This window comes from Ooceraea biroi, chromosome 9 (assembly GCF_003672135.1).
Source record: "Ooceraea biroi isolate clonal line C1 chromosome 9, Obir_v5.4, whole genome shotgun sequence".
Classification (NCBI taxonomy): Eukaryota; Metazoa; Arthropoda; class Insecta; order Hymenoptera; family Formicidae; genus Ooceraea; species Ooceraea biroi.
The window spans coordinates 4,096,604-4,104,205 of NC_039514.1; the positions used below are offsets into that span (position 1 = coordinate 4,096,604).

A 7,602-nucleotide genomic window follows, 5' to 3' on the forward strand; every position below is an offset into this window, starting at 1 on the left:
CTACAGAGTATGCAAAATGCTGTGCTTTTCGAATAAAGTCGATACCACTCCTGGTTGTCGAGATTTCGGTAAAAAATGCAGTATAAAAAGACGGGAAAGCGATAGCGTCTCGACTTTTTCGCGCTCTCTCGCTTTAATAATCGAAGATATAATTTTCGCAACTTTCTAATGCGGCTATCATATTACTACAGAGTATGCAGAATGATGTGCTTTTTGAATGAACTCGATACCTCTCCTGGTTGCCGAGATTTCAGAAAAAAATGCATTCGAATATAAAAAAGCGATAACGTCACGACTTCGACGCGCTCTCTCGTTCTAATAATCGAAGATATAGGTTTCGGAAATTCCAATACTGCAATCCGATTACTACAGAGTATAATGAATTCCAGAGTGCATAATGTTGTGGTTAGTTAATGATGTCGATATCTGTAATGGTTGTCGATAGTTCAGGAAAAAATGCATTTGAGTATAAAAAAGGCGGAAAGTGATAGCGTCACGACTCGACGCGCTCTCTCGCTTTAATAATCGAAGATATAGGTTTCGTAAAATTCTAATCCGACTATCTCACTAGTACAGACTATGCAGAATATTGTGCTTTTTACATGAAGTCGATATCTCTCCTGGTTGCCGAGATTTCTGCGAAAAATGTTTTCGAGTATAAAAAAGCGATAGGGTCACGACTTCGACGCGCTCTCTCGCTTTAAAAATCGAAGATAAAGTTTTCATAAAAGTCTAATGCGGAATGGTTATTTTCGATTAATGTTTTTAGTGTTAGTTCTTTTTATGCATTTGCGAACGGAATAGTCAGCCTTTATTTATTAATTGTTGTCTTTAAAATAGTGTCTTAAGTTGTCTACAATAATTATATATTTCGACGATTTAAGCAAAGAGAAACGAAAATAAAATCTCTTGTTGGTTATATATAGTCACACGAAAAACGAAAAGGTGAAGTAACTACAAAATGAAAAAATGAGGGACCTGGAAGCTGCCCATACATATATATATTATATTCGTTCGAAAGGCAGTTTTCAGGTCGTGAGATTTTCGTATATATTTTCATTGTTACGATGTTTAGTTATATCTCATAGCATAAAATAACTTCATTAAGATCATTTCTTCCTGTTCAGATTTGGAAACGTTCAAATAATAAAATTATTTCGTGTTTTAGACGTAAAATACAAAGAACCTGAAATATGCCTTTCTGCCGATTATTAGTCGACTGAAGGGTAGTATTCAGGACATGTGCAAAAAGTAGATTCTATCTTCTAAATTTTAATTCACTAAAGACTAAATTTGATAGGAAACTACTTACATGTTATATCTAAAGGAAAAAAGTATTGAGAACGACATACATTACTGTATTCGGTATAACCTGTATAAGTCCTGAAAACTGCCTTACGATGGGTGTTTACGATAATTAACTTTCGGAGTGATTTCCTCTAAGACTGAAATATAAGATAGGCACAATCATCTACTACCATCGTGATTCATGACAACTCATTGCTGTCTAATATAGCATTTCGCGAGTTCAGTAAGTTGTTACTAGCAGCACCAGGGGATTATCAAAGAGGTAATGTATGAGATATATTTCATTATTAAATTGTAAAACAATTTGTCATTAATTTATAACAAGATTACATTTACTTAATTAAAATTATAATTATTTACAACGATCAAATATTTTTAAAATATTGTCCAAAATAAAACAAATTGATTATTTGAATTACGAGCAGTCTGTATAGAATAAAATATTGAAAATCATACATGATACAGTTATTCATATTAATTACGTAAATAAAAACGAAATTTTGTTCCAAATAATAGTAAAAAGTAAACATTCATTCATCGAATATTTTCAGGTTATTAGATTAACTAAAGAAAAGGAGTAAATATACGTTTCTGTCATAATGATATTATTTGAAAATGTAATATCAAATATTGATTAAAAATCGATTCTAAATAAATATTATTAATTATTTAATCGTAACTTTAATCATAAAAGTCATATTATATTAAATACATATAGTGTTACATAAAAATTCTGTTCTCCTTGGGTATATTATTTTTTCATATTATATTATTTGTTCATACTTTAATATTGTATTATGATTAAATAGTTTCAGATAAAAATGGATTTACTGGCACTATGGAATATATTTTTCGATTCTGATGATGACGATGATGACGAAGATTTTCTGCCGCAGCAACGAGCGTTTCATTTAAAAATTCAAAATTTTTTTGAAAATGTCGTCTTACTATATTCTTTATCAGGTAAAAGACTATGTTATAATTTAGTGTTTTAACTTCCTATAAGTGATTTTGTATTATATTAATTTGTAATGAACAACATTAACATTCTTTAAATAGATTTCAAATCACACTTTCGGCTTGAAAAGCACGTAATGGAAATATTAATACAACAACTTGGAGCACGTCTGCATCACAACCGCGGTGCTGAGAAAATGCCTCCTGCTAAACAAATAGCAATTACCTTGTGGTACCTTGGAAATCAGGAAGTTTACAGGTATGTTTTTTTATTTTCATATGAAAGACTTCTCTGTATGTGCATTCTATTATGTTGATCTCATTTTTTCTTAGAATGACAAAATTATTTGTATGTATTATTGTTATTTGTATATTATGTATTTGTATATTGTGTATTATGTATTTTACACACACACCCACACCCACACTCACCCTCCCCCCCACACACACGGACGTAAAACATATATATACATACATTTAACTTGGTATAAAAATTCTGACTGGTAATAATTACATGTAATTAAATGTTAATATACATATGTTATTGTTGTCACTGTACTGCCTGAACAAGCAAGCAACTGGAGTCTTACAACTCCAGAGAAATGATGAAATCTCTCTCGCCGTTTAACGTATAATTTTTATTTCAGATCAATAGCAGATAGATTTGGAGTAAGTAAAGATACCGTTTGGAATTCCGTGTTTGAAGTTGCAATGTTATTAACTCAAGATATTTATACATATATTAAATGGCCTGAACCCTATGAAATGGTTAACTCAGAAAGAGAATTTCGTGAATTAAATGGTTTTCCAGGGGTAATTGGAGCAATTGATGGCTCTCATATCACTATAAGTGCACCTGTCGAAAATGCGGATAATTATATTAATCGCAAAGGCTATCATTCTATAATATTACAAGGAATTTGCGATTCTAAATTAAGATTTATAGATGTTTCACGGGAATGTGTGGTAGCGTTCACGATGCAAGAGTTTGGCGTTTGAGCGATATAAAGCAGTTAATAACGCAAGACGTAAATAGGTACTTTCAAAATTAGTACCATCTTCTAGCTGATTCAGCATATCCATTGTCAAGTTTTATGTTAACCCCTTATAGAGATAATGGTCATTTGAACCATCTACAAAGAAACTTTAACACAAAATTATCCAAAACACGTGTAGTTATCGAACGTGCTTTTGGAATGTTGAAAGGAAGATTCAGAAAATTAAGATATATTTATATGTACAATACAGAAATGATACCGTTGGTTATAATCACTTGTTGCATCTTGCATAACATATGCATAGAAAATGAAGATGCACCTATGGCATTTGATCCAATAGAAATGCAAAATGATGAAAATAATGACGAAATTGCATTTATGGACGGTGCAGAAAAAAGAGATGTTATTTCTCGTATTTTGTGAAATAATAAAATAACATTACAAATAACGTTTACAATTGTACTGCTAAATGTGATTTTAATATTTTAATTAATGAATAAATGTATTAATACATTTCTAAGTATTTTACTAAATGCTAAATAAATAATGTACTATTAACAATATTTTTTATTTTCTAATATCTAAAAACAACATGAGTAATGCTTATTAAGATTTACTTTATTTTTATTTTTCAAATATTGTTTTAAACACTTCTTTTACACTTATCTTTATTTTTTTTAATGCTTTTCTAATAAGGACAAAAAACGTTCTTTTTGGTTATAATTTTCTTTATGATGATTTTCTCTTTGTGCTTTTAATTCTTCAATCCAGGAAGGTATTTTAGATTTTCTTTTTCTTATTGGTCGATTCTTTAAAACATTGGTTGATTCTGTTAAATTTAAGTCATTTTCTTCGTTTTCCTCTTCATTATTGATTATTTCGAAACCTCGTGTACTCGATGCAATAGACAGTGGTGTAACTTCTGGGTTTTTCCTCAACATATCATGCATTATTTCAAAATATTCCCATGTTTGTTTGGCTGCACCAGTATGATTCTTTGTATCTCTGATCGTTTTGTATCGTTTTTTCATGCTATTCCATTTGATGTAACAGTTATCTGTAGTTAAATTATAAACATTATCATTAATGGCTGTAGCAATGGTTTTCCAAGCTTGTTTGTTCAAAGTAGGTGTATGACAATTAATATACGTATTTATCTCCTCCAACAGCATTTCGTCATAGCATCGGTCCATTGAATTCTGCAACTCACTACGTTTACAAAAATTACTTATTATTTGAATAAATTTGGTTAATGAACTTATGTATAATTATATTTTTTAAATAATCATATACATACCAAAATCCGCTTCATTGATAGATTTATCTCTAACAGCCATTTTTTAAAAAGCCGACAAGCAAGATAAGATTTTTCAATATATTTATTGAATACAGATTTCACTGGGACAAAATCAATAGAATCCATCAAATTGACAACCTGTTGTCAACGATATAAATAATCTGTTGTCAATTGCTTGTTTCCATTGTTTACAGATTATTTATATCGTTGACAACAGGTTGTAAATTTGATGGATTCTATTGATTTTGTCCCAGTGAAATCTGTATTCAATAAATATATTGAAAAATCTTATCTTGCTTGTTGGCTTTTTGAAAAATGGCTGCTAGAGATAAATCCATCAATGAAGCGGCTTTTGGTATGTATATGATTATTTAAAAAATATAATTATACATAAGTTCATTAACCAAATTTATTCAAATAATAAGTACAATTCAACGTTTTGAGGAAACTGGTAGTGTTAAAGATCGTGAAAAACCTGGTAGACCTAAGTCAGCAACGAATGATGAAAAAACGTTAAGTGTCTTACAGTCATTCGTCGAAGATCCTCATTATTGCATACCTCGCGTTTCACAAGAGCATGAAATTGGGGTTGGATCTGTACATAAAATTCGAAAGCTCAACAAATGGCATCCATATAAAATCCGTTTGGTTCAGGAACTATCTGAAGATGACTTTGACAGACGAGTGGAGTTTTGTGAAATTATGATGCAGATGATTAACGATGATCCTTTACTCCTCAACAACATTATCTTCTCCGATGAGGCCACATTTGAGTTAAATGGACAAGTAAATAGACAAAATAGCAGATATTGGAGTGATGATAATCCTCATTGGATGAGAGATACTCACACCCAACATCCCCAAAAAGTTAATGTGTGGGCTGGTATTTTCAAAGGTAGACCAGTTGGGCCATTTTTCATCGAGGGCAATTTAACAGCTCAGATGTATGAAAACATGCTTCGAGAACAAATTATACCAGCCATACGGAATTTAGCAGATGGTAATTTTGATGACATTTACTTTCAACAGGATGGGGCTCCTCCACATTATGGAGTTAACGTTCGTCGATATTTGGACGAAACATTTCCTGACAGATGGATCGGGCGTAGGGGTGCCATTGAATGGCCAGCTAGATCTCCAGACCTGAATCCTCTAGATTATTTCTTTTGGGGGTACTTAAAAGGGAAGGTCTATACTACGAAGCCTCAAGATTTAGATGATTTGCGGAATAGGATAACCCGTGAAATAGACGCCATACCAGAGGAAACTTACAGGAATTCGGTTTCAAGTTTTTATCATAGATTGGCACATTGCCAAGTAGTTCAAGGGCAAAAATTCGAACATTTGTTGTAAGATGTTTCAATCAATCTAAATAATGAGTCGCGAGTAGCACCCCAAATCGTGAGAGGCAAGGGGACTCACGATAATCAAGCACCCCAAATCGTGAGAGGCAAGGGGTCTCACGATAATCAAGCACCCCAAGGGGGCAGATTCTCACCACGTCCACGTTCGTTGTCCCTGGATAAGACTAAGAGTGAGAGAAACCAACAACTGTGATTCGATAAAGGTTAAAAGGCTTGAAGATCAGCCTTGGATGTCATTTTGACCATCACAAGATTACATATCTGAACGTAAAATTTCCCGCTCTTTCCAAATCCGGGGTCAAAAATAGCAATCCCCATTTAAAAAACACAAATTGACCTTCAAATAACCTTCAAGGTCGAGATCAAGGTCAAATTTGAGGTCACAAAAAAACAGAACTTTATGAACCATAAAACTTTTGTTCGGGTCATTTTTCCCTGTGATGCATAGATTCTGAGATAGGGGGTGGGTCCGTTACTTTTCGAAAGCCCCTATACAGGGTGTCCCGGGTTTTAACCGACAAACTGCGGGAGCATATTCTACTAGTGGAAATAAGAAAAAATTTTTATATCGAGTTTGCTTAGAAATGCTTTATTACAAAGTTATAAACCAATATTGAAAAGAAATATGAGATAAGTAACAACGGATTACGTAATTGCAAATGGGTATTACTAAACACAAAACTATCTGGTACTCTCCTGTTAGGAAATCTACGTTGATACTCTCGTACGGCAGCTCGTGCATTTCCGTCACAGAATCCGTACACGAAATGAATACCAGTGTATTCCTCATTTGAAAACACTTTTGGAATTCTGATAGTAATTGCTAGTTGACACGACGATTGAAATCTAACAGCTACTGTTGTGAAAGTAACAATCATACTGAATCGTTTCAACATAGTGAACATGAATACATGTGAATACACATAACATAAACATCTTCGACCTTCAAAATTCTACACTATGTTCCGTTGTTACTTATCTCATATTTCTTTTCAATATTGGTTTATAACTTTGTAATAAAGCATTTCTAAGCAAACTCGATATAAGAATTTTTTCTTATTTCCACTAGTAGAATATGCTCCCGCAGTTTGTCGGTTAAAACCCGGGACACCCTGTATATACAGTGCTGGCAAAAAGTTCCGGAACGGTTAAAAATCTTGGAAAATAATGATTTAGTGGAAAAATGTTTCAAACAAAAAGTATAGGGGTTAAAACAATCTATTAGATAATGATATCTATTTGACCTTGGTATGACCTTGGAAAGCCTGGTCATGGTCAACATAAAAATCTTAAATGGAAACCCCTATTTTTTATTATATATTTTTGTAGCTTAGCTCGAGAGCTTTTCGAAACGCTATAATAATTTTTTTCTCTTACATACCTTTTGACTTATAAGGCTTGAAGGTTACACAGTACCGCCGGCATTAGAATTACCCAAGGTGTACCGCGTGGAGGTTGCACGGTCGGATTTACACCTCTTTTGTGCGTGTGTGTGTGTGTGTGTGTGCATGCGTGTATGAGGGCGTGCAGGAGTGTGTGTGTGTGTGTGTGTGTGTGCGTGCGTGTGTGTGCGTGTGCGTGCGTGCACGCGCGTGCGTGTATGAGTGTGTGTGTGTGTGTTCTTCATAAAACTAACTTCACAAAAATAGTTTATACTCGTATGTACGAACAACGACAT

At 33.1% G+C, this 7,602-nt stretch overlaps 1 pseudogene; it reads left to right on the forward strand.

The window, feature by feature from the left end:
• The first annotated feature begins 2,129 nt into the window (after window positions 1-2,129).
• Window positions 2,130-3,686, forward strand: LOC109611247 (annotated as a pseudogene).
• Window positions 3,687-7,602: the final 3,916 nt, after the last annotated feature.